The 27443-nt window shown below is 46.5% G+C and overlaps 1 long non-coding RNA gene across 1 annotated transcript; it reads left to right on the top strand.

Annotated features, from left to right (window-relative positions):
- The first annotated feature begins 38 nt into the window (after positions 1–38).
- LOC142830494 (uncharacterized) lies at positions 39–16430 on the top strand. The gene is made up of 3 exons (XR_012905789.1): positions 39–133; positions 863–950; positions 16316–16430. It is a non-coding gene; the product is annotated as an uncharacterized LOC142830494 (long non-coding RNA).
- Positions 16431–27443: the final 11013 nt, after the last annotated feature.

The raw sequence follows: 27443 nt of genomic DNA, 5'->3' as shown, positions 1-27443 counted from the left end.
CTGCCCCACCGGCGCTGGGGGGTTGCGTAGGCGCTGCGCTCACGTCGGGCTCGAGGAGCGTTGACGCAGGGAGCGCACGCGCCAGGTCTGAGTGCGGGGAGGTGTTTGCTTGGGAACCCGCCGGCGCGCCACGGTGTGTGGAGCTCGCGCTGCACCCTGGGCAGAACTTGGGGTTGCTCCCTCCCGACCCTATGGGGGGCCTGTCTGTGTGTCCCCTCCACGCAAACACCCCTCCACCCCCTGCAGTGGGGGGCTGAGGAAACGGGGGGGTCACTCGTCACACGGCCCACAGCCTGACGTCATCACCTCAGTCTCAGCCGGCTGGGGCGGGCGAGGAGAGATTTCCGGAGGGGGGGGGGAGAGTGAGGCGGGCCCCACTGCTGAGGGAGCTCGGGGGAAGCCTGCCCAGCCGCTGCCCAGCCGCTGCCCACGTTGTCAGCAGCCTCCCTCCCAGGCGAAGCCGAAGGGAAGAGCCCTGTAGGCAGGACGGTCCCCAGCAGCGGGAGGTGGAGAGCTCCCCGCTCGCCCTGCTGGCAGCTTCCTCGCTCCTGCCCCACCACCACCCAGCCCCCCTCACGAGCACTAGGTCAGGGAAAGGAAGCAGCAGTGCGCGGGGAGCCCCGGGCTTCTCCCCGCCCAGGAACGGCGCTGGTGCTTCCAACCCAAAGGGGGGAAGCAAGGCTGAAGCACCAGCGCAGGGTTCCCGGTACACCACCAGCCTCCTTGCACATTTCCCGGCCGAGACTTTGCAGCCCCAGCCCCTTCACACACAGCTCTGCCAAGACACCTATCCGCAAAAAGAAGGGGGTTGACAAGCATAATGCAGCCCCCTAGTAAAGCCTTTAACAATGTCCTTTTTTAGGGACCACTGTATAAGGAGCCCAGGAGAGAGGCAATATATTATCAGATTACAAACTTGACTAAGAAACAAAAGTCACAGGAATAAAAAGGTAATATTTTTATTACAGCAAAGAGTAACAGTGGGGCTGTGTCTACACTGGCATGAATTTCCGGAAATGCTTAAAACGGAATAGTATTCCGTTTTCAGTTTTTCCGGAAAAGGAGCGTCTACACTGGCAGGCTGCTTTTCCGGAAAAGCCCTTTTTCCGGAAAAGCATCCGTGGCCAATGTAGACGCGCTTTTCCGGAAAAGAGCTCCGATTGTCATTTCCGCGATCGGAGCTTTTTTCCGGAAAAGACTACTGGGCTGTCTACACTGGCCCTTTTCCGGAACAGTGTTCTGGAATAAGGACTTATGCCCGAGCAGGAACAGAATAGTTTTTCCAGAATAGCAGCTGATTTTGTACAGTAGAGCATTGTTGTTTTTCCGGAAATTCAAGGGCCAGTGTAGACAGCTCGCAGCTTATTCCGGAAAAGCGGCCGATTTTCTGGAATAAGTGGCCCAGTGTAGACACAGCCTAAGTGTCTTCCGGACAGGGTGTTACTACTCAGGTTATGGAAACAGGTGAGGTGATAATATCTGAAGATGACATTTAAGTCAAGATTGTATCATTCTCTTCTCTGCAAATACCGTGATCCTTATCTAATTTTGGAAGAAAACCCAAACTGCTCTCATGACACAGGTGCATGAGGCAGGCAATGCAGTGTAATGAAATTAATTCAGAACTGGGAGGAGGAAGGGATGTTCACCTTCTCACTATTTTCTTTTTGAATGGAAGTTTCAATAACATTTTAGAGCCAAACTGCATCAAAATTCAGAACAGGTGATCAACAAAGCTATGTAAAAATGTCCATTTGCTAGACTGAACATATAAAGTTTATTATTATTGATAATTGACAATGATTAATAATAGTACAAATGAAACATGCAGACTTTATTTAATGGGACTTCTGCTGCTGCATCTTTTCATACATTTCTTTGAAGTTTACATGATAACTGTTCAAATCCTGCTTTGTGCACTCATTCAGGCTGTTTTCTGTCAATCTTATGATGGGGTTGGAAATGTAGGGATGCAGGAATCTGGGAAGAGGTGTATGAAGGGCTCAGGGTAGGGGATTCAGGTGTATGATAGGTTCTGGGCACAAGGTTGGGGTATGTGGGGGTGCAGGAGTGTTATGGCAGGGGTTGGGGATGTAGGAATCTGGGAAGGGGTGTATGAAAGGCTCAGGGCAGGGGGGTTGGGTATATAAAGGACTCAGAACACAGGGTTGAGGTATGGGTGAGGTGCAGGAGTGTTATGGCAGGGGGTTCAGGTATATGATGGGCTCAGGGCAGGGGGTTCAGGTATATGATGGGCTCAGGGTTGGTGTATGATGGAGTGTTATGATGCTGCAGCCAAACTGGGACTGGGCCCCAATTGGGGGCTTGTTGGCCAGGCTTTGTTTTTAAATAAAGTAAAATATTATGTCCAATACAAAAGGTTTCAATGTTATCTTTATGGAAGGGGTGGGGAACCTTTTTTGGGTTGGGGGGACACTGAGTATAGGTGAGCGAGACAATTGTGACCAGACACACAGGATTGAGGAGCAGGAGTTTGGGTTGTGACCTAGGCAGGAGGGGATTGTAATCTGGAGCAGGGGATTGGAGTGCAGGGTCTGGAAGGGGGTATGAGCTCAGGACTGGGGCAGAGGGTTTGGGTTATGTGGGCTGGGGTGGGAAGAGAGGGTCTGGGGTGTCAGAGTCAGGCTCTGTTGAGTAGACTTACCAGTGAGATTCCAGCCCAGCACCTTTCTCAGGAGCCAGCCCTGCTCCACCCACAGACTGCAGGGCCATTTGCTCTGTGAATAAGAGCCTGGGTGAGGGGAGAGGATTGGTGCAGCCTGTACTGCCTGTTCTTGAAACAGGTAGCTTCCATTGGCCAGAAACCGGCCAATGGGATTCTGCCCGGGTGAGAGCAGCTGTGAATAACCACTCACCCTTCCCTTCCTGGCTCACAGTTTGTTTATGGGCTAAATTGTTTTGCTCAGGCCTGCTATAGCGTCAGGCCTGCTGCAGGGGGAGCAAGTGTGGGCTGGTTTGAGCTTCCAAAGAGCCATAGGTTGCTGACCCCTGCATAAGAGTGTGAGTAAATGAAGATATTGTTCACTGTATTCTTGTCATTATTTTCTTCCTGTTCCTATATGTATTTTTGTATTGTTCCTATCCACTTCAATATACTTGTTTTTTTGAACTCACCTACTTTGAGTCCTACCCATCAGTGATTGTGTTACCATACCCTTAAAGCTTCAATCTCTCTGGTTACAAGAATTGCAATACAGCACTAGCAGTGTAAGCTTTCCTGTGCACCACTGCAAATAGACACCCTAACTTAAAAGCCTGAGAGGGAAATACGTGCTTATCAGAGCTCACTTAGAGATGCTCGCTCTGGTAGGACAGCTGTAAGTGCCACTTGTTTGTGCTGATGCAGAGAGACAGAAATTTAATAAAATCCATCAGTTTGTTTTATATACACTACTCAAGGGCTAGCAAGTGGTAATTTTTCTTTGACGGGGTAACTAGCCTTGTGGGGGGAGGGAAGTGGTACATATAATATTTTAGGAAAGATTTGGAGAAAATCCAGAGAAAAGCAACAACAATAAATTAGGTTTGTTTAGTTTGGAAAAGAGAAGACTGAGAGGGGACATGATAGCAGTTTTTAAATACAGGCAGTCCCCGGGTTACGTACAAGATAGGGACTGTAGGTTTGTTCTTAAGTTGAATTTGTATGTAAGTCGGAACTGGTACATATTGTAAGGGAAACTCTAGTCAAACATTTCTCCAGAGCTCAGTTTTATTGTCCCACACCTCACTTCCCTCAGTCCTTTATTCTCAAGCTGAGGTGTCTGCTGAGAAAAGCCGCTCTCTGTCTCCCTCGTCTGCTGGGGAGGGGGGTGCTAGCTTCGCGTCTCCCTGGTCTGCTGGGGGGAAGCAGCTAGTGTGGGGTTGCCTCACCTCGTTTGTGTTATGTGACCAGTTGTGACCTGGTTCAAGCAGGGACTGTTTCCCCCATTGTGCTGCTGTCTCCCCTGCTCCCTGGCAGAGATGGTGCTGAGAGAATCAACTTTTAAGCTGATTCCCCCCAGCACCACCACTTGCTGCCCCTGATATAGAGGCAGCAGAAGGTGGGGAGAGTGACTAGTCAAGTAGTGACATGACTACACAATAAGCCTAGTCGACTAGTCAACTAGTTGCTTACATCCCTACGCTGGTATAAAGTACCTAGGGAAACTGGAATCTCCATCACTGGAGCTTTTAAAGAGCACAATAAACAAACACTTGTCAGGGATGGCCTAGAACAGTGTTTCTCAAACTGTGCTCCACGGAGCCCCAGGGCTCCGCAAGACATCTCCAGGGGCTCTGCAAGGTTGACAAACTGGAAGCATTGATAGGTACAACACATACCATCAGTGGACCGCTGGGGCTCCGCATACATTTTTACGCACGTAAAGGCCTCCGGAGCCCAAAAAGTTTGAGAACCACTGGTCTAGAATGATGGTGCTTGGTCCTTCCATGAGTGCAGGGAACTAGACCTGATGACTCATAAGTTCCTTGCAGTTCCATGATTCTATGTAGCACTACCATTGACCTGGGTAAAATTCACATCTTGAGGTGAAAGCCTCTTTAAGGTCCTACCCAATCCACAGTGGCACCTATATCTATGGAATACTTGAGAGAGTCTCTCTGTTCAAAAACTTCTCCCGAATGTTTAAAATTCTCAGAGAAGTAGCCATATTAGTCTGTAACTTTAAAAAACGAGTGGTCCTGTCACACCATAGAGATTAACAATATATATTTATATATACAGGGTTCAACAAATAATGTAATCTACTCGCCCGTGGCAAGTAGATTACAACCAGGAAGAGCCGGCGCAGAGCGATCTGCGCATGCACAGAACGCAGAACCACGCGAAACCGTGCAGCTGGCAAGCGGGGCTCGCTGCTGCTTGGCGAGCCCCGTGTGCGTGTGTGTATATATATATGATATCATGAGCTATCGTGGACACAACCCACTCATCTGAAGAAGTGAATTGTACCCACAAAATCTCATACCACCATATATATTTTTTGTTTGTCTCTAAGGTTCTACAGGACCACCCAAATGGTAAGAGTTAGGACCACCAAATTCAGTATACAGCTTCCTCTTATCATAACCAAACCATTATGTTGCTTTAAGTTATGCCAGGAAAAATAGGATGTGCCTGGAATGGGATTGTTTCTCATAAATCCATACAGAAAAGAGATGGAATCACCAAGCAAGTGAAAGAGGGTGGCTGCTCCAGTCCTGAGCCTTCCACCTCTCGGACATCCTTTATTCATATGAAGATATTGCTACTCTGTCCACTATGCAAGCCTGACTAGGGCTGTACTCCCAGGGGCTGGCCCTGCTGCCTCAGGCCAGGTGGGGTAGCACTCCCCGCTGTGCAGGCCTCGCTTCTGTTGTGGCTGTGCTCCCAGCCAAGACTGTGTTCCCCACCATGCCGACCCGCATCCTTCTGAACCACGGATGTTGCCAGGCCAGAAAATCCCAGATTTTAGAAATTGAACCTGTAGTATGTACATAAAATTAATTGTATTAATGTCCTCAGCCAAGTACAAGACACAGGAGGGCAATGTCTGTGCAGAGAAGTTTAATACAATTAAGACAGTTAAATATTTACTAGTTTATTTAGTGCCTTTTGGATGGTAGAAGTCGCAAAGGGAATTCTACTTATAGAAAACTGAAATTTCCTTACTGCTCTTTGGAGTGTTCACGTTTCATTGTCCTTCCAGCACTTAACAGCACTATGGCAAAAAGTTTAAGATAAACACTGCTTCTGTGGAAAGTGTTGCTGGTGATTAAAGCAGAGAACTGGAACCTGAGATTCTTGTGTTCTTTTCTTAACTTTCCCACTGATCAACTTTGGGCAAATCATTTAACCTCAGTGCCACCAACTGTAACAGAAACAACTTTAAGATATCACAGGGGTAGCCCTGTTTGTCTGTAACTTTAAAAAAAAACTTTTAAAAATTAGTGTACCCATAGTACCTTAGAAACTAACAAAAAATATAGATGGTATCATGAGCTTTTTTGTGGGCAGAACTTCAGATGACAGAAGTGGGTTGTGCCCATGAAAGCTCATGATGCTACTTATAATTTTGGGGTTTTTTTGTTTTGTTAACTCACCAGGGCTTAGAGACTATTTCGAAATAACAAGTGGAGCATCCACACCACCAAGCCCGGTATTTCAAAATAACTAGCTGGTTATTTCAAAATAATAACTCATGCTTTCCACAAAGAATAACACTTTTTTCAAAATAGTTATTTTGAAATAGCAGTAATGTGGACGCTCCACTACTGCTATTTCAAAATAACTCCTTCCCAGAGTCATTCAACATAATTACTCCCCAGTGCTTCCTGGGGTTCTAAGTCAAGATAGCATGCCTACCTTAAGGGACTAATTTCAAGGCTACCCTGTAGTGTGGACCTGCTATTTCAAAATAGTTATTTCAGAAGTTATTTCAAAATAAGTTATTTTGAAATAATTTCCTAGTGTAGACATGCCCTAAGGTGCCATGGGACGTCTTAGTCTGTAAGATGCCACAGAACTGGACACAATACTCCAACTGAGGCCTCATCAGTGCAGAGTACAGCAGAAGAATTTATTCTTGTGTCTTTCTCACAACACTCCTGTTGATGCATCTCAAAATCATGTTTGTTTTTTTCAACAGTGTCACATTGTTAATTCATATTTAGCTTGTGGTACACTGCGACCCCCAAATCCCTGTCTGCAGTACTCCTTCCTAGACAGTCGCTTCCCATTCTGTATGTGTGAAACTGATTGTTCCTTCCTAAGTGGAGTACCTTGCATTTGTCCTTATTAAACTTCTTCCTATTGAGCTCAGACCATTTCTCCAGTTTTTTTACAGAAACAATTACCTGTAAGGAAAGGAAACATTTGAAGAATAAAAAAAATTGCTGTGCACTGAGGCTCAAAGAGCTCATCCTGTTTAGCTTACCTAAAAATCTTCATGGGGAGAAAATAAAGGTCCCCTTAATTGAGCAGAGAAAGGCCTAATGAGAAGCAATGGCTGGAAAATTAAGGCAGAGAAATTAAAATGAGAAACTACACACAAATTTTAACAGTAATTAACCAAACTACCAAAGGAAGTGTGGATTTTCCATTACTTGATGTCTTCAAATCAAGACCAGATGTTTTCAAAACGCATACTTTAGTCAAGCACAAATTAATACAATCAAAACAAAGGTAACTGGGTGAAATTCAGAAATATAGTCTACATTAGACATAAATCAAACGAGGTGATTTAACGGTTCCTTTTGTCCTTAAAAATTTATGAAAATCAATTCTGTTTATGTGCCCATAAAAACTGACTTGGAGGAAAGGGATCACTGAATCAGAGACAGAAAGAGGTAGTCCTGCCATAGAAAAACAGAAATGTATGGAATAGAGAAATGGTCCTCAACACATCTATCATCAGTAACTTGAACATACTTGCGTAACCTGATCTATAAGAAGCTAGGACTTGAAAATATGTCTAACATAGTTAATTTTTTGCTATGCATAGGAATTGCCTTATGGAACCAGACCAGAAGTCATTAAGTTATTCTCTTGGTGGGTCATATGCTGTTTTTTACAGGAGAGATGTCTGGAGGAGAGAAACTAGATGACCTGAGCACAGAACACTGAACTCTCCTCTTGTTTTGGGTTTTTTTTTTTTAATTGTTTGTTTGAGGGCAGGAGAAGTCCTTTAATAGGAGATAATAGCTAGGATCTATCATAGCATTGAATTAGAAGCCTTAGCTTTCCACACATCAGATAATGTACTGAACTTAGCTATAAATGTTGCCAAAAATTGTATCTACATTGTAATTTAAATCAAATCTATCAACTAATAGTTCAAAGGGCAAATGCAGTGCTTAGTCTAAAATACTGCAGGTGTGTGCACATGTGCATAGCACGCAGACAAACATAGCATGTGCTACTTTTCTGGAGACCAGAAATGCCAAAAGTACAAAGTGTATTTACATTAAAGTATCTAAAAAGGCTACAGTTCTATTAAATACAATAGATCACAACAAACAATAGTACATTCAAAGCTGAGTCATCACTATCCAGAAAGGAGGAAATAGTTTTTTAAACAGTATATACATTTCTAAACAGTATGCCCTATGTATACCTTCTAGTGAAGTGTACGCACACTATTTTAAAAATTTATGGATTCTTGCCAAAAGGAGTAGGTGTACTACTTATTGAATTGTCTAAACACAGTGCCTTCCAGGAGTTACCAGCCCTAATGTTTCTCCATTCTGAAAAGCAAACAGCAAGGCTGTGCAACTGAGGCAAGCCACATTGACCCGTATTTCTCTGCAGCCAGAACAAGTAGTTCCCAGGTTATCTATCAAGGAATCTTGTTTGCTAATCCCATGCAGTAATTTCAAATATACTACTTGTCATCATTGTAAACAGTCCTACGGAAAACTCTTTTCTAACCCCATCTTCATCTAGCCTTGTAAAAAAGCACATCCCCTTATTTTGCATGAATAGGAGAAATTCCTATTCCTGGTACAGACTTTAGATCTTAAAAAAAAAACAGGTTCATTTTAGCTTATAATGCAACCTACCAAAACGTAGAAACAATGGGAAGAGAGATGCTAGATATAAAAAAACACTTCCACCCCAAACCTCCTACAGCCTAGAACAGGGGTGGGCAATCATTTTTGATCAGGGGCCACTTCAGAAATTTTTGAAGTGGCCCCAGTGTAGCCTCAGGCAGGTGGGGCCAGGAGACTTCCCTGCTTCCCTGCCCACAGACCCTGATTGCTCTGTAGGTGGGGCAGCACCTGAAGTCTTTGCCCCACCCACTCCAGAGAGAAGATCCAGCTGTTCTCAACAGCTGGCAGTTCCTTCTAGATGCCCGTGCCCCTGGTGGTGGGAAGAAACTTTGCGCACATCCCCTCTCTCCCTCCAGCCCCTAAGTCAATCAGGGCCCTGGAGATAGGGGGGAGTGCATAAAGTCTGCCCCTTCCCTGCAAGGGAGCACTGCGCTTAGAGTCACCCCCCAGCTGAGCAGTAGCTGTCAGTTGACTCTGAGTGCTGAGCCCCTTACAGGGCAGAAGGAGACCACACACTTCCCCCAGGCCAATCGGCGCTTGGGGGCAATGGGAGCACGCTAAGTCTCCCGTCCTGCCCCCGTCCTGCAAGGAGTGGGCAGGGACAGGGCAGGAAAAGACATTGCATGCTTCCCTCCACACCCAGGCCCTGATTGGCTAAGGGGCAGGAGGAGCATGAAGTCCCTCCAGCATGTGGTGCTTAGAGTAAACCAAAAGGGTTGACTCTAAGTACCACACACTCCCCTTTCCTTAGGCCCTGATTGGCCTGGCGCAGGAGAGCAGCAGGACCTCCCCAGGCTGGATCAACCCACTTGTCAGGCCAGATGCAATCCGCGCGTGCCCTTTTGCCCACCCCGGGCTAGAAGTGTAACTAGGCATTATTCAAGTATGTGTGATCAGGATTTAGCACAACTGCTTTACAGTTAGTATTTGAAAACATTTTTAATGGTGGGAAAGGAGATATTCCATCCTACCACATTCACAGGGATTACACTCCCAAAAGCCCTCTAACAATTGCAAATGGAAGCAATAAGACAGTATAGTCATAAAATGTTGCAGTCATAATTATGGGCTTGAAAAGGAGCAACTCTGAACTTTTCCCTTCCTTTCCTGGTAATTTAGGCCCAACATTTAGGCACCCTTAAAAAAAAACCACAGGAACAACATTTGCTCCACAAAGTCTATGTTAAACTCTCTAAAGAATGAACGGGGAGAGAGAGGCACATTGCAATGTGATCCAAAATTGTCCAGTATGTGGGGCTCGGAGTTGCCTAAACTAGCCAATGGGAGATGCCAATGAAAGTAATGTGTGCACTAAGCCCCTGCCCCTCTCAAGGTAATAGATATCCTGAACTACAGTGAAATGTCTCTTTCTGCTTTGTGATCCACAGATAGGACCCTCTCTCCTGGAATCAGGTAGCTTAAGTGCCTAGGTCTATGTCTACACTACAGGACTTTATCGGAAAAAGATACACAAATTGCAAAGTGCAATTTGCATACCTTTTTCCAATTGTTCTTTCAGAGGAGGCTTTTCCAAAATTTGCCCTTCTACACTGGGCCAAATTTCGGGAAAAAACTCTTTTTTGAAAGAGCCCTTCTATACATATGATACTATATATATGATAATACCTAACAATAAGTGCCAAATGAGACCACTTCCCAACCTACTTACAAAGGGCCTGATCCAATTTAAACTCTAGGCTAGGATTGGGCCCAAAGCAATCTGTTCATATTACCCAAGAAGATCCAGTTCACATTTAGTCACCCTTCAAAAATGTAAGGGACCAATCAGTAAAAGCCCCAGTGCCTGGTAGAGGCAATCTTTGAAGAAAATTGGAGAGACTTTGAATTGACTTCTTCTGACAGCAAGGCTTTTTCTCACAAGATGTGGAGGTTTTTAGCATAGGTTTTACTTTGTGTGTCAGAATAACTAAGACATGCAGGCTGCGTCTACACTGGCATGATTTTGCGCAAATACTTGTAACAGAAAAGTTTTGCTGTTAAAAGTATTTGTGCAACAGAGCGTCTACGCCTACATGTGCTTTTGCACAAAAGCATCCGTGCCAGTGTAGAGGCTCTCTTGCGCAAGAAAGCTCCGATGGCCATTTTAGCCATCGGGCTTTCTTGCACAAGAAATTAACGTTGCCTGTCTACACTGGCCTCTTGCGCAAGAATACTTGCGCAAGAGGGCTTATCCCTGAGCAGGAGCGTCAGAGTATTTGTGCAAGAAGCACTGATTTCATACATTAGAAAGTCAGTGTTCTTGCACAAATACTCGTGGCCAGTGTAGACAGGTGGCAAGATTTTGTCTTGCCAATGTAGAGACAGCCACATTGTCACAGCTAACTTCATTCAGGTGCAGCCCAAAGACAGAAGAACTGGAAGTCAAAACTGGAAGTCAAACCCCTTGAAACTGGAAGTCAAAACATCTCACCTCTTCACAGACCTTGTAAAGAGCTTGTTTACCCATACACACAAATCATGACAACTCTTTCTGGAGAGAGATGATACATCCTGCCTCCCTGTGAATGCACCAAGTGTTTTCACATGGCATCTTAACATGCTGTTTAAAGCATCAACTGCTTGGATGAGGAAGACTCACAAAGAGTCTGTCCATACATACCAGAGTAACATGGTAATTTCAGTGCTGTGGTAACAGACCTGATCTCTTTGTGGGCTCTTGTGGAGCAGCAGGGAACAGAGATCGGTCTCTCGCGGGGAGAGGCCAGGCATGTCTCTGTTTCAGTAGTTCTCAATTTTTTTGTCCATGAACCACCTGGTTCAGTGTAAACTTTTCCACGGACCACCAGTTGCTAATGGAAATTCACCATTAATTACATAAGTAAGCCCGAGCCATTCTGCTAGTGCTGCAACTAGACAGAATAGTTTAATTTAAACTATTAAACAGACTAAGCGTTTTAACTTTCATGTTAGTTTATCAAACTTCGTTTTAAATAAAGTAAAATATTAATTTATATCCAACACAAAAGGTTTCAATGTTTTCTTTATTTATGGCATGGGTGGGGAATCTTTTTGGTCAGGGGCCACTGACCCACAGAAAAATCAGTTGAGGACCACAGAAGTAAAAAGCAAAAGTCTCCTCCAAAAATCCCAACCCCAACTGAGACACTTCACTCCTCTGGTGTTCCAGCCCCACAGGTCAAAGGGAAGGGACAGAGAGGACTGAGGTTCAGAGCTTCCCGTAGGCCAGATTTACTTTTCTGGGGTTCTGGAATTAGTGGATTTTATCAACCCCCTTAGGGTCTGAGGTAGGGACAAAAATGAGGGGTTCAGTGTATGAGCCTGGCTGCCAGCGAGTGGAATAGGGATGGGGTGCAGGATCTGGGAGGGAGGAGAGGGGCAGAAGGGGAAGAGGTTTCGAGGTAGGTTGCAGAAGTAGACTGAGAGTAAGGTGATTGGCCTGGTGTAGGGAGCAGAAGCAAGGGAGGGTTTGGTGTGTAGTCAGGAGGGAGGGTGCAGGAGCAATGGTGGATGCAGGAGTAGGGTGGGGTACGTGTCTGGCTGGGGGGGAGGATGTCGGAGCAAGCTGAGGTGTGGGGACGTTGGAGGGGGGAGGGGAGTGAGTGAGGGGGATTGGGGTATGGGCATGAGAGAGGAAGCTTACCTTGCTTCCTGCCCCCTTACAGTGGGAAAAGCTTCCAGACAGCGCACTGCCATTGCCCCCAGTGGGGTGGGGAGAGGGAAGAGGAGGGAGCTCAGCCCTCCTTTCCCCCACACAAGTGGAGCCTGCACAGCCACAAGGCCTCAGCACCAGCTCCAGCTTTCCACTCAGAGGACGTGCGGGAGTGTGTGTGTACAGAAAGCCCCAACCTTCCCCACCAGACCGGGCTCATAGAGAGCAGCAAAGCTAGCACTGCTGCTCCCCCAGCAAGGTGGGGAGGGGCAGGGGGAGAGAGACTGGCAGTGCACGGAGCACACCTGCCGAGACTAAGTGTGTCCCACCCCACAGCACCCCAGCTGGGCTCGCACGGCCCCTCCTGGGACTGAAGCAACAGCTCCAAGGAACCGAGGTCTGGGAGTGGCTCCACCAGGTTTTGCTTTGGACCCTCTTGGTGCCCTTCTGCCCTGGCGGCGGCAGCAGCAGCTATTGTAACAAGCAGCCACCTGCAGATGGAGGAGGAGGTGGCGCAGCCAGACCTGGGTCCTGTGTGGCAGAGGCAGTCCTGCAGGGAGAGGCCTTGCGGCACGTAGTGGTGGGGCAGATGCACTGGGTGATGGAGTGGCGGCAGCTTGCCAGGCAGTAGCGTGCTGGTACTTGGAGAATGCTCGTGACTCTAGAAACCACACGTCACTGGAAGTCAACCTGGCTGCCTGCTGGCAAAGCACCAACAGAGCCATCTGTGTGCTTGGCGAGGGGTGGGGGTGACCATTGCTGCTGCGCCATGCTCGGGGTGAGTCTCTGCAAGGCTCTGCCTGATGGAGGAAGTGAAATGGCAATGCACTGAGCCATTTCTGGCTTGCTTCTTCCCCACAAGCCAGATCCAGCTGGGCTTTCTGGGACATTTTACTAGCTGATAGGGACACTGGGACAAAATATTTAAAATCCGGGACATATGGTCAGTGTATCCATATAAGTGAAGCCAGCAAAATTCTAATTTCTCATGGGAGGCAGGTTTGTATAATTTTTGGTGGTGCTCCATTAGCCACGCCCTCTGCCCCCCATTAGCCACGCCTCTGGAAGTAACACGCTTGGGGCAAGATGGACACATGACCAGAAGTAAAAGGTGTCATGTCACCCTTCTTGAAGGGCTTTTCCCACCATCCTCCTGCCAACAGGGATTAGTTTGGCCCCCACCAAACCCCCCTCATGCAACTATCCTGCAATTGCATTAACCCAATGTGTGTGACATTAACTCGGGGGCAGAGAGGCTGGGGGAAGTGTTCCCTCTAAGACTATGTCTACACTCATGGCTTCTTGTGCAAGTACGGCCGTTCTTGTGCAAGAACCCACAGAGCATCCACACTGCCCGCCTGCTCTTGTGCAAGGAAATTTACAGTACGGCGTGGGAAGAGAGGGTGTCTTGCGCAAGAGAGCTTACACCTGTTAGAAAAGAGCATAGCTCTTGCGCAAGAGGGCAGTGTGGATGCTCGGCAGGGATTTCTTGTACAAGAAACCCCTATGGCTAAAATGTCCATTGGCGCTGTCTTGCTCAAGAGAGCATTCACACTGCCATGGATGCTCTTGTGCAAAAGCACAGCACGCACATGGCAGTGTGGACGTGTTCTTGCACAAGAAACTGCCAGTGTAGACATAGCCTAAGAGTTTCCTCCCAGGAGCAAAATGGATTTTGTGTTGTGCACCTGTACTGAGCTCATGTGTCTTGTTTGGATATGCCACTGGGGCACCCAAGTTATTAATAAATCTCTTATAAATCATTAAGGGGAGAGGGGCTCAGGGCTGTACCCAACCCCCGCCCCGCTGCTGCCGCCAGCGCTATCTCCCGCTGGCTGGTTGATCTTCCCCGGCAAGCCCCGCTGCACTCCCCGCCAGCTCTGCTTCCAGCGGCCAGTCCTCCCCTTCTTCTCCTGAGCTCCCCTGGCCAGCCCCGCTCCACCTGACCCCCTCCCCCCACCGCCCTTCTTAGCTTCCCGTCAGCCACCCGCCCTCCACCCCACAATCTGCCCCAGCCAGCCTCCGACCTCTCTTCCCCTCCAGCTCTGCTTTCCAGCCCTCCCTCCTCCCGACCAGTGCCCCTCCCCTCCCAGCCGGTCTCCCCGCCCCCCCATGAAGTGTGGCCGGTATATTTTTAAGCCTAACCTAGTAACCCTACTGATCAGTGCCGGACCCCTGGAGCACGTCCTCCTCGTCCAGCGCGTCTGCCCTCCCCAGGTGTTCTGGTGGCCTCCTGGGGTAAGAAAGGGGCTCCCGCGGGCAGGCCAGCCGCTCACTCTCTGCCTTCCCCCTTTTCGTCTGCCTCCGCCGTTTTTAAATACCGGCGCCTTCTTCCAGCGCCAGGATGCCCTCAGCTGGCCAAGTCTCCCCGGGTCCATCAGCCCGCCAGTTTCTGGCCCACCTGGCGTGCGCATGCACCAGACGGGGGTCCCACTGGCCATCCCTGTGCATGCGCCGTAAGCCCAAAATGGCAGCAGCCTGCCAGCCATGAGCGCAGCACTGCCGGCAGGGCTAGTGTGGAGGGGGTGAGGCCCCCATCCTTGGGACGCTCTGGGGATGGAGGGCGCGTGGGGAGACCAGCAAGTGGGGGCTGAGGCCCTCTCCAGTCAGGGTCTGGGGAGAGACTCAGCTCCAAATATTGCAGGAGCAGGGCCACGGCTCTGGATATTGCTGGAGCCAGGGCACCAGGAGCCCATATAACTCACCGCCCATGTCCATGAGAGCCTCAGACACATCTGCCTGTTTTCTGTGTCAAAGGAGATACACTCTTGGCAGTTTTCAGCGCTCTTTTTAAGATAGTCTAGTGACCTGGTTAACTATTTAATGCAGTACAGTAAAAACTCCTCACTATTCATCCTTCAACTGCTGATTCCCATGCACTGAAACACCCAAATAGTGTCTGGATCAGGATTTGTAGTGAAGCCTGCACTCCACATTGCAGCATGGGATATATTCTGGCATGGCCATCTCCTCCGTCACCATACATCTTAGTCACTGCTGCAATGGCTCACAGAATTGCCTAGTAAAACAGGGTGCTTCCAACTCAACCATGTAATGTACACTAACTGTAAATGTAAACATGAAAGTGCATGCCACTGACATTTTCAGACACAAATACATGCAGTGCTTTTATCTACTATGCCTATCTGCTATTCATGCATTGAAGTACTCAGGAATCCTGCAAAACAGGAATAATATAGCAAACACACCCAGCCTTTGAATTTTCTGTGGAATGTTGAGTACAACAGCTAACTACCACTCTTGCAGGCCTCTGTTATTTATGGAACTGTCTCTAGTTAAGAGAAATTCCTAAATACAACATATGCTCACAGCTCATTTTAATACAAGTGCAATTTGGATCTACGTAAAAAACTTTATAACATAGTTTCAACTATATGGAATTACTTTATTAGAACTACAAGTTCACCTTTCTGTATAGGTTACATCCATGTTTCCCAATTTTATTTGGCCACAGAGCCCTTTTAAACTTGAAAGAATTTTGCAGAACCCCTAATAACAGTCTTATATATGGGGCTGAAAAAGTAGACCACAAATAAGTAAGGATAATAATAAACAAATGCTAAACAAGGTCATGAAATCAATGTGTAGATACTATTAACTTGTCGTATTATTATTATCGACCTAAGTATTATTGTTATCTATTGTAGATATGTAGATTAATATATCATAGTCAATTTATATTTGTCACGGTTAAATTTTTAAATATAAGAAATCATGCGACTATACTGAAGTAAAGTATTTGCGAGAGCACTGCCTGCGCACTCCCATACAAGCAATTGGTTTGACAGCTGCAGCTTCGACTTTGTCCGACGCGGTGCTAGTATATTCGTATTCAGCCACCCACGTGATCCACGCTCCCTGAGAGTAAGTACGGGGATTTATGGTGGTGTATAACAGGCGATTGCACCATTGACTGACTATTCACACAGCGCTGAGTAGCGACATCATCCCCACTCTCTGGCTAAGCTGGCATTACACAGGGACTCTTATCGTGGCAAACACAAATGAAAATTGTTTTCAATAAAATTCATAAATGCTGAAATATGATTTTTTTAATCATAAAATGTTATTGTAATGGAATTTTCTCACGGAACCCTTATTTTCACTTCGCAGAACCCCGGGGTTCCACGGAACACCATTTGGGAAACACTGGGTTACATAATGCTGCAAAGAAGCCACAAAATGATTGCATTAGGAGAAATTCTTGTTAATTGCTCAGTATTAAAACATGCTAAATGGTAATTAAAAAAAAAGGAGCAGCAGCTTTTGTTTCTAAGAGCAAATTAGTGTGCCTGATTCAAAGCATCTGAAATTTCCCTTCACGGTAAAAAGATGTTTTTCTGGAGTTAATGTTATAACAGATCACTGTTAACAAAACCTTAAACGGCCTTTCATTTATTAAAAAAGTCTTATTGAAATCACAAAAACCAAGATATAGAATATACATCATGAGCACTCTGAATTGTTCATAGTAGTTTGAGAAAATGAGTTGGTGTTGAGAGAATCAGTCTGAAACATCACTCCTTCGGGCATAACTTTCCCCTCTCCGAAACTGTGTCTCTTTATACTCTTTTTGCAAGGAGACTAAAGGCACTCTAAAACCTTTCCTTTGGCTATAGCCATCCTACCTGTGCATAGAATTTCAGTTATCTATCTATATATTTAAAGAGCGTCTGTTAATCTGTGTGTCTGTGCATCTTTAGTCTGTTTGTTCAAGAACGCCTGTAAGAGCTAAGACCACCAAATTTGGTAGGCTACTTCCTCTTACCCTAACTTAAACCAAGGTCAGGGTTTGGTTGTGCCTAGAAAATGGAAAGTGCTGGGAATGGGACTGTTTTCCATAACATGGAAAGGGAATGGACAAAGAAAGGAGAAATATGAAAGGGAGGGGCAGAGAGAGGAGGGGTATGATACTGAGAATGGCCACTAGGGGCGGCTGCAGCACCAAGAAAGTAGCCAACAGGGCTGGAGCTCCACCATCTTAAAAGTAGCCCCCCTTGACCCAAACCTGGAGCCTGCTAAAGTACCTGGTAAGCCCTCCCTCACCACCTCCCAGCCCACTTTCCTGAGCCCCCTGCCCTGAGTACTGCACACCTCACCCTAGGAAGGTGGTGGCATGGGTTCTCAAGTGTCTCAGGGAAAACACAGGGTTGGGGGCCCCAACTCCACCCACTCCACCCACAATGGGAGCAGTCGAACAACCAACACAGGCTCCCCCAGGGATGGAACTGGCTCCCATATTAGGAAGGCCCGCACCCCCTGCCTTGAACTCCCCCACACCTTCCAATCCTCAGTCCTAAGCCCCTGACCTCCTCACCCTGAACTCTCACTCCATCCCACTCAACACAAACCTTTCCGTGGACCATCAGCTAACTACCCATGATAACAAAATGCCTTTGTATCAGAGGGGTATCTGTGTTAGTCTGGATCTGCAAAAGCAACAAGGAGTCCTGTGGCATCTTATAGACTAACAGATGTATTGGAGCATAAACTTTCGTGGGCAAAGACCCACTTCATCAGATGCATGTAGTGGAAATTTCCAGAGGCAGGTATAAATATGCAGGCCAGAATAAGACTAGAGAAATAAGGCTAGAATAATGCCTTTGCTTATCTCTAAATACCTTAAATTCTTTAAAAAAAATCCATAGAAAAACAACAATGAATAGTCTTGCAGCACCTTAAAGACTAACCAAATATGTAGATGGTATCACGAGCTTTCGCGGGCACAACCCACTTCTTCAGATGAATGGAGTTATTAAAGGTCCAGTTTCTAAATAAATAGGGGATGGGGGGAAGAGAGGAGGAAAAAATGGGAAAAGAATAGTCAATTAGAGTGTCCATGTGTCTATTTCTTTTTTCTTTTTTCCTTCTCGCCCTCTCCTCTCCCCCCACCCCTCCCGTCCATCCTCTATTTATTTTGAAACTGGACCTTTAATAACTCCATTCATCTGAACTAGTGGGTTGTGTCCACAAAAGCTCATGATACCATCCACATATTTTGTTAGTCTTTAAGGTGCTGCAAGACTATTTGTTATTTTTTACATTTTTCCAATTACAGACTAACTCGGCTACCCTCTCAAGCCCCACTTCTCCACCCATATCGCATCCGCACAATACTGTCCAGCGGAATTGTTTCGAGTAGTGCAGGGCCTGTTGCAGTCTGGCACTCATTACGAAATAGAGGAGCCTTTGGCCCCCCCCCCACTGTGATCTGTTTGCAAAGCATTTTGCAAATAAGATCGCCCGCATCCGGTTGGATTTGGTCTCTGGTTGTTATGTAAGTGGGGCACAGAATGTGTTGAGTGCACCACCCAGTCTTTTTTCTCTGGATCAATTCAGCTATTACAGACTTAGGATGTGGACAAGGTGCTTGGAGGAGTGCGACCAACCACGTTTTCACATGACCCCTGCCCTTCATGGCTTATTAAATCTAGCCGGGAAAGGATGACTGGCTGGGTCCAGGGGATTATTAATGAGTCTTTTAGATCTGGTACGGTTCCTGCTGCCTTGAAAGAGGCAGTGATAAAACCGTTACTCAAGAAGACTTCCCTGGACCCACATGACTTAAATAACTATCGCCCAATTGCTAATATTCCCTTCTTGGGCAAGGTACTTGAGCGGGCGGTGGCATTGCAACACCAAGCTTTCTTGGAAGAAATAGACTACTTAGATCCATTTCAGTCTGGCTTTAGGCCTGGTTTTGGAACTGAAATAGCCTTGGACGACCTGGTAGGCGATTTACGCCGGGAGATAGACAAGGGAAGTGCATCCCTGTTGATTCTCTTAGACCTCTCAGTGGCTTTTGATACCATTGACCATTATATCCTTCTGGGATACCTCGCGGAGTTGGGTATTGAAGGCACTGTTTTGCAATGGTTCCAGTCCTACTTGTCGGGACGCTTTCAGAAGGTGGAGCTAGGGGACTGCTATTTGACCTCATGGCAATTGTGCTATGGGGTCCCTCAAGGTACTATCTTGTCCCCTAAGCTGTTTAATATCTACATGAAGCCACTGGGAGAGGTCATAAAGAGTTTTGGAGGATGGTGCCATCAATATGCAAATGAAACCCAACTCTATTTCCCTGTGACATTAGAATCAGGTGTGGTGGTGACTGATCTAAATCGGTGTCTGGAGGCAGTGATGGTTTGGATGAAGTCAAATAAGCTGAAGTTGAACCTAGATGAGACTGAGGACCTGTGGATCAGGAGGCCATCTGTGTGTGAATGTGTCATGACACCTGTTCTAGATGGAGTTACTCTCCCCCTGAAAGAACAGGTACGCAGCTTGGGAGTCCTCCTGGACCCTTTTTTAACATTTGAAAATCAGATTTCTTTGGTGGCCAGGAGTGCCTTTGGGCAACTTCTTTGATCCACCAGCTGCGACCCTTACTGAACAAACATGACCTGGCCACGGTGATCCATGCTCTTGTTACATCTCAACTGGATGACTGTAATGCACTTTATGTGGGGCTGCCTCTAAAGAGCCTTCGGAAACTTCAACTGGTCCAGAATGCGGCTGCTCAAGTTTTAACTAACACTAGTTATACGGAGCACATTGTGCCAGTGCTTCGGCAACTGCACTGGCTTCTGGTATGTTTCTGGGCACAATTTAAGGTTTTAGTTATGACCTATAAAGCATTAAATGAGTGGGGCCCAGGGTATCTGAAGGACCGTCTTCTCCCATATGAACCTGCCCGGGGATTGAGGTCAGCTGGGGAGGCTTTGCTTTGTGTTCCTCCACTTGTAGAGATAAGATTAACATCTACACAGAACAGGGCATTCTCAGCTTTTGCTCCCAGGCTGTGGAATTCTCTTCCTCGGGATATTCGCATGGCACCAATGCTAGCATTGTTTTGGTGTCAGGCTAAAACCACCCTTTTTATTCATACTTGTATTAATGTTTGAGTCTGTATGTGTGTGTTCCTCCTCTCTACATGTTTTTAGCTGGTTATGTCCCTCTGGGGTCTCATATTTTAAATTTGTATATAAATTTGTATTGTGGGGTTTCTTTTGTAAGCCGCCTTGAATATTTTAAATCGAAAGGCGGGGTAAAAATATTTAAATAAATAAAATAAATACTAAATTATTCATATTAGGCTACTGGAGCTATAACATAAGGAAGCGTATATAACTGGTAAGAAAGGAAATATTAATAATAAAAACGATTAAGTGCTTTAACTTTATCATGCTAGTTTACCAAACTTTGTTTTTAAAAAAATAAAATATTTATGTCCAAACCAAAAGTTTCAATGTTGTCTTTATTTATGGCAGGGGTGAGGAAACTTTTTTGCATCAGGGGCCACAGATCCACAGAAAAATCAGTCAGGGGCTACACAAAAATGAGACACAATCCCCCCCCCCCCCCAAAACAAACAAAAATCCTTACTGATGTGGCCCTCAGCTGAGACACCTCACTTCTCTGACAATCCAGCACTGCTGGGCAGGAGGTACAGGGAGAGGGGCAGGGAAGACCAAGGCTTCCCACAGGCCAGATTAACTTTTCTGGGGTCCCGGAGTTAGATTTTGCAAGCCCCCCTAGGCTCTGGGGTGAGGCCAAAAAAAAGGGATTCAGTGTGCAGGGGGAAGGGACTGCCAGGGAGTGGGATAGGGATGGGAGTGCAGATGAGGGTGAAGGTGGGGAGTCTGGGTGGGAGGTAGGGCTCAGGGGGTGAGGAGGTGAGGTCTGGCAGGGGGAGGGAGTGCAGGAGCAAGGGGGGATGCAGTATCTGGCCAGGGAGCATGTGGCAGGAGCAATGTGGGTGTCATGTCTGGCAAGAAGTGAGAATGCAGGGTCTCAGCGAAGGGGGGAGTGTATAAGGAGGTGAGAGTGCTGGGTCTGAACATGAACGGGATAGGGGGACCCCTACCTGGCTTTGTACCTCCTATCACTCCCAGGCACTGCATCCTGCTCCCATCAGCCACATTCCCAAAGCATCTGTGCACTGCCATTCCCCCAGCTGGAGGCAGAGCCATGGCAGTGTGTGAAGCTGTTTACTCCCCACACAAACTGGATCCTGTGGAAAGACTCAGGGCTTACTCCCTCCCCCCAGCAAGAAGCCAGTGCTGGTGTTCCAACCTTGTGGGGGTGGGGGACTGGAACTCCAGCGAGGGCTCCCTGCTGCAGGGGGCTAAGCCTTGACTCTCAGCCCACCTGCAAGGTGGCTGTGGACCTCAGTTAGAGAACCACTGGGCTAGCACAACTTCCAGTGTGGCCCCAGAGTGTGCACGCATGTGTGTGTGTTTGTCTCTTTCTCTGTGCGCTGCCCTCACCCCCAGCACCGCTGTGGTCATGGGAAACTGCAGGGGTAGTGCCTGCAGGCAACAGCATGCAGAGACACCCCCTAGACTCCCGCCTAGGTGCTGCTGCCAGAAAGGGGTGCTCCAGGTAAATGCTGCACCCCTCACCCCTCGTTCTGTACCTCATCCCACACCCAGAGCCTACACCTCCTCCTGCCCCCAAACTCCCTCCCAAAGCCTGCTCCCTTCATTCCCTCCTGCACCCCCTCCGCTGCCCCATCCCAAAACCTGCACCCAGACTCCATCCCAGAGTCTGCACCTTAGACCCCCCTCCCACACTCACATTCCTTCCCAGAGCCCCACCCCTCCGGCACCAGTGTTCCCTGAAAGTTAAGTGCTTGGGTGGCCACCAAGGAGAGATTCAAATTCTGCCCAGCTGAATAGCAGAGTGTCCACAGCCGGTAGCATGTGTTTCTACTGCATGTACCTTCAGAAGAAATTTGTTGGGCTGTGAAAGAGGCTAGGAGCTTTAAAAAGTACTGACTGTTTGTTTCTCATATCAGTCAGTACCCTTATTAATTGCAACAATGTGTCACAATCTAGAAAGATTAGGGTATAGCTGCTCCTAATAATGTGTGTGTCTTCACTAAAAGGTCCCTGCTGCCAACATAATTTACCTGTCAAGTCTACTAAATGACTCCACTTCCTCAAAAGGCATAGCATTTAATTCACTTACTTTGGTGTTCATGGATTGACAATGGGGCAGTGTAGATGCTAGTGCTGCTTAAGTCGACTGCATTGGCCTCCAGGAGATGTCCCACAATGCTCCACTGTGACCACTCTGGAGATAATTTTCAGCTCTGCTACACAGCAGCCAGGTACACAGGAAACAACTCCTCCCCTGTCAATCCCAAGGAACGTTTTAATTCCCATTTCCTGTCGGATCAGTGTGGAGAGTTAACCAGTTCAGCTGATCATGGAAATGCCACACACTGCAGCCTGGAGTATACTGCAAGTGGTAGATGTTATTGTTCTGTGGGGAGAAGCGTGTGTGCAGCCACTGCTCAGAAGCACCTGAGAAATGTTGACATTTATGAGAACATTGCATGGGGGAAGGGCTATATTCACAAGTGCAGGGCGAACATTAAAGAACTTCAGCAGTCAGTCTGGTTCTGTGCTGCAGGTATGCCACTTCTACCTGCATGCCATTCTTAGTGGCAACTCCATTCCTACCCCCAAATGCAGCATGGATACCTCATACGACTCGGAGACCTAGGCTACCTCAGGCAACAAGGAGGAAGTTTTGGACAAGGAGGACAATGGAAGACAGGTGAGTGGGGGAATCCATTCTTCCTGAGAATCAGGAGCAATTTTTAATCCCAGAGCTGTGTAGTGAATCATAGGACAGCATCGTGGCTGAGCACTTAGTTCATGGGTTGACAGTGGGGCAGTATAGATCCTAGTGCTACTTAAGTCAACTGAATTGGCCTCCAGGAGGTATCCCACAATGCTCCACTGTTAAGCAGCACTAGGATCTACACTGCCTCACTGTCAATCTATGAACATTGAATTAAGTGCTCAGCCATTGTACTGTCCTTCAGGGAAGGTACTTCATGTGACTGCAATTCCAGCCAATATGTAGGGGTTACAGGCTTGAATATTTCTTGTTTAATACGAACAAAAACAAGGTGCAGTAGTTATCTGATTCACAGTGGCTGCTCTAACTATGCAGTAGATGCATCCTAGAAAATACTTATGTGCACAAGGATCCTCCATGAAGATCACCAGGAAACTTCCATGGAGAAAGTCTGCAATCCTCTGCAGAAGGTTTCTGGCTGCCTTATTTCTTCCACCATAGTAGGACACATTCCCACACCACTACATTATTAATTGTGCTAGCATCATTGTGGTACATAGCTTAGCAGCATAAGGACCCAGTTTGTACTCAGATGCTTGCAGCACCTGCTTCCCTCAGGAGATGGATATCACATCAATAGAAGTTTTCATTGCAAGTGCTCATACTGCAAATAATAAGAGCATGTGATTTCTCCTCCTCTCCCCAGGTGATTTCTGGGTGCCACTATCACAGGTTCCTGAACATGCCCATGGTTTGGATGCAAGGAATTGGCATTGACCTAAGCATCTGCAAGACCAGGACAACTGCTAGTAGCAGTATTAAGGGAAGTGGGTAGATGGGTTTCCTGTGTTCTCTTGCAGCTGCAACATCCCTCCCACCAACCCGCGAAACTGCCTCAGACAAAGATTGCACTTTGGGAGGCTCACTGGACCCAGGACCCATGGCACTGTTGCTAAGGGAAGGGGACTTTATCACCTGCCTGCCTGTGCTCCTGACAGCATTAGACTCAGACTATGCACTAGCAATGGTTGCCTTGGGCTTTGCATGCCTTACAGTGGAAAGATCTGCCTTCTACCTATCCCCCACACCAGCAGAGATGCTTTTCCAGACTAGAAGGCAGAACAGGAGACTGTGTGATGATATGGTCAGTGAGATAATGAAAGTTTCTGGGACAGCAGACATAGAGCTAAGAGCCTGGAGAATTTTACTCTCTGAAAAACCTGACATGGAGATCAGGAGAGCAGCAGAGGATCCTGAGAGTGGCATGCAGGGTGAGAAGGACCAATGGCATGCAGACTAGGAAGGACCAATCAGACATGTTGAGGTGTCTAGCTGAGCTTCAAGTGAAACAGCTTGAGGCTAAACTCCCTCTGCAGACATTGCCATATTCTCAATTCCTCTCCCCCAGTCACATGAGGAGATGTGTGAGTAGGTCAGAAGTGCAGTATTAAGAACTAGAGGATTTACCTGGCATTGCTCAGGTCCTTGTGGGGGCTCAGGGTAGGGGATGGAGTGTGCAGGAGTCATAGCAGGGGCTTGGGAAGTGTGGGGAGAGGACTCAGTGTAAGGGGTGAGGGTCAGAGATGAAGGAGTCTGGGTAGGGGTTTGGCAGGTATGGAGGGCTCAGAGCAGGGTGTGGGGATACCGGAGTCAAGTTATGTTATGGGGGGGTGCAGGAGTCAGGGCAGGGGTTCGGGGGCCATGGCATCAGGGCTGCTGGCTGCTAGGGCTCTCCTCCGGTGTCTGGTACTAAAGCTGAGGAGGCTTTGGGCAAGGGGGCCATTTACCCATGGCTGGTTGCCAGCAACATACAGAGCCCCACCCCCAACAAGCCACTCTCTTACTGGTCCTCCCACTGACCCTGTGGTCACTCTGTTATATAACTGCCCCTGCGCTTGCTGCCCCTTGTTGTCACGCTGGAGTATAACTGTCCCTGCTATCAGAGTCCCTCTTGTTCTGGGTTATGGAAAACAATTGAATTCCAGGTACATCCCATTGTCCTGACACAACCAAAGCTTACCCAGCTTTAAATTATGATAAGAGGAAGCTGCATACCAAATTTGCTGGTTCTAGCTCTTACTGTTTAGGAGGAAGTCTTGAATAAACAGACATATAAAAGCTTCTAAAATATATAAAATAAAAGGCAGCCATTCAATGACCTTTGATGGGCAAGACTCTTGTGCTTTTACAGATGAGGTGACTTGGTTTCTCCTCTTCCAATTTTATCATACTATTTGTCCAAGCTTAAATTATTTTCCCGGTCTTTCGGTTTCTTTATGTTTGCTCAGTAAAAGCCAATGCTTCACAATGAAATACTCCCTATTTATTCTAAGCAGCAGTGATTGGGAGGAAAAGGAGGTACAAGGAAACTGATGCAATGGAAGGGATGGCATGGAAAGGTACATTGCAAATCAGTAGCACACATTACTATGGGTCATTACTGAAACAGGTTTTCAAAGCCTCCTTAAGGTGCATTGCTCCTTGCTGGGCTCTTTTTATAGAACTGGCTACTCAAAATTGGCACTCAACGTATCTGCCTCCATGTTCCATCTCTGCAGAAAGTTCTCTCCCTTTGCCACACAGATATTATGGAGCACACAGAAGCAACAATAATAATAGAGATATCACTTCCACTGAGGGCTAACCTAATAAGTAATCTATATCCAAGGCTCTTTAAATGTCCAAAGACACATTCCATCACCATTTTGAACTCTCTTAGCCTATTGTTGAACAGCTCCTTTTTGCAGTCCACGTGTCTAGCATATGGCTTCATGAGCCATGGGAGCAAAGGCTAGGCTGGGTGTCAATGGTTATTTTGCAATACCCTAAGAAAGTCTCCGCTTACATCTTTGTCAACAGTTAACTCAATAGTAAACATGTCTCTATACAACATATGAAGTAGAAGATAAGTTAACATAGCAGTTAAATTAAAAAAATATTGAAAATACAGCAGAAACTGGATTATGTGGAATATTCAACATACCAGAGTGATGCAAAATTGAGTATAAGGAAGTGCAAGTTATTCCTTTTGGGGGAAGAATAACTTGGAACACTGGCATGCATGAATGTTTGTCTAGACAGTGGCCACGAAGAAAGAGATTTTAAAATAATGGGCTGTGTCTAGACTGGCAAGTTTTTCCACAAAAGCAGTTGCTTTTGCGGAAAAACTTGCCAGCTGTCTACACTGGCCGCTTGAATTTCCGCAAGAACACCGACTTCCTACTGTCTGAAATCAGTGCTTCTTGCGGAAATACTATGCTGCTCCAATTTGGGCAAAAGTCCTTTTGCGCAAAGCTTTTGCGGAAAAGGGCCAGTGTAGACAGCTCAGACTTTTTCCGCGCAAAAAAGCCCCTATCGCGAAAATGGCAATCGGGGCTTTTTTGTGGAAAAGCGCGTCCAGATTGGCACAGACGCTTTTCCGCAAAAGCGTCCGTGCCAATCTAGGCGCTCTTTTCCGCAAATGCTTTTAATGGAAAACTTTTCCATTAAAAGCATTTGCAGAAAATCATGCCAGTCTAGACATAGCCCTGGTGTCTGTAACAGGCTCTAATTCACACAGTATCAGACCCTGCCATTGTTTCCCTTTCCTCAGCCAAGCGAACCAATTGGTACTTGCAAATTATTCTACCCTTCTATTGTTTGTTATTTTATGATAATAAACCAACTAAGGAGTAGAACTGTCTTTGTTTTTCAGAACTGGCCCCTGTTCATAATGTTCCTCCTGGCCTTCTATTTTGTACTCATGGGTTTCCCTCCTGACTTTCTCCACTGGTATTACCAACCTTTCATTTTCGGTGGTAGCAAAGCTTCTTACCCACAACCCTCAGCTGGCTTGTCTTTCTCTCCACAATCCCCTTTACTCTGGTATCTGGCTGGTTCACTCTTCCCTGAACTAATACTACATGGTACCTGGCCTCTGGCCCAAGCTCAAACCCATCAATTAGGTGGTGGATAAGTAGCTATAGGTAAGGCTGAGACAACTCCCCTTCGAGGGCCAGGCCACCTTGTGATATACTGAATAATAAAAGAGAATCAATACACTATTCAAAGCTGTGGTGAAAAACCAAGATCCACGCCGATGACAGTGTAGAGAGATTCAAAGGACAACCAAATTGCTACCCAGACTTAAGAAAGTTATTAGAATGAGATGTAAAAAATTCAATATCTAGATGGAAAATTATTGTGGATGAAGGGGACATAATACTTTTTAGATAACCATATAATGGTACGTTTAATGGTACTCTGATATTAGGAAAAATATTTTGACAGTAAAAACAATTGATATGAAACATTTTGTCTGGTGAATGAGTTAAGTAATATAAATATAGCATAGAATCATTTGTTTGATGTATGGAATTGAACAAGATAACGTAGTTGAACAGAATGTCCCTAAATACTATTACACATTTTTGCTTGTTACCTTTCTTTGACCAAAAACACCTCATGCAATTAATATCACCCCCATATCTAAGCAGGACTAAAGGCTTGATCCAGCTCCCAGTTAAATTGATGGGAGTCTTTCTGCTAATTTCAACTGTAGCTAGCTCAAATCTTTGATAAGAGGTAGTAAAGTTCTAGGAATCTAGAATACCATATAGCATCTTTCATTTACAGGAGAAAGATTTGATGATAGGAAGTTTAATCTCTA

The sequence above is a fragment of the Pelodiscus sinensis genome, chromosome 8 (genome assembly GCF_049634645.1).
Source record: "Pelodiscus sinensis isolate JC-2024 chromosome 8, ASM4963464v1, whole genome shotgun sequence".
Taxonomy (NCBI): domain Eukaryota; kingdom Metazoa; phylum Chordata; order Testudines; family Trionychidae; genus Pelodiscus; species Pelodiscus sinensis.
The sequence above is the reverse complement of the archived record's forward strand: the minus strand, read 5'-3'. Positions and strand labels throughout refer to the sequence as shown.